The following is a 1,083-nucleotide window of genomic DNA, read 5'->3' on the forward strand; positions in this document are numbered from 1 at the left end:
TATACATATACATAAAGGAGTACTCCACGGGTTACGACGATGAGGGTCCCAGCTGATACGATCAACGGAACAGCTTGCTCGTGAAGTTAACGTGCAAATGACTGAGCAATCCACAGACACGTGTACCTTTAACGTAGTTCTCAGGGAGATTCAGTATGACACACAGTGTGACAAGGCCGGCCCTTTGAAATACAGGTAAAAGTCATTTTTGCCAGCTGAATGAACTGGAGCAACGTGAAATAAATTGAACTCACGATCTTACAATTGTGAGCCGAATGCCCTAACCACTAAGCCACGCGCCTTAACACATATGTTTATACATATATATATACATGCACACACACACACGCACACACACACACACACACACACACACATATATATATAGGTGTGTGTGTGTGTGTGTATGTGTGTGTGTGTGTGTGTGTACGTATACATGTGCAAATACATATGTTTGTCGTCTGAGTGATTGTATGAAGCGATGTACTTATATATGCACGTTGTATGTATGTTTGTACTGAACGCATGCATATGCCTATAAATGTATTGAAGATAAGATATATCAAGGAATAGGTATAGATATACACCACTTATACAAAAGTACACAAAATCTCTGACACAGGCAAATATGCAAACATTTATGAATTTACACTTTCAAATACACATAACTTCACACACGCACATGTACTTACAAGGAAGAAAATTAGCCAAAGGACAGATTGTAGTAAGTCGCCATTCAAGTAATGTTAAGCAGAATATACGTGTTAATATGCCAGGTGACAGAGATTCAAAATCATTTTCTTTTATTGACTTAACAAAGGAGCCGCAAGGAGATGTTTGCTGAAAGATATAGAATGAGTTAGGGAAATAAGAGAATGAATGTGTGGTATTTGTCTATAATCTTCTGTATTTTGTTATTATTGTTGTCATTGTCATCATCATCATCATCATCATCATCATCATCATCATGTATACAACAAATTCCCAAAATTATACATATAAAACATACAGGTAACGCAAATGCATATCTATCTATCTATCTATCTATCTATCTATCTATCTATCTATCTATCTATGTAACTA

Source organism: Octopus bimaculoides, chromosome 7 (genome assembly GCF_001194135.2).
Source record: "Octopus bimaculoides isolate UCB-OBI-ISO-001 chromosome 7, ASM119413v2, whole genome shotgun sequence".
NCBI lineage: Eukaryota > Metazoa > Mollusca > Cephalopoda > Octopoda > Octopodidae > Octopus > Octopus bimaculoides.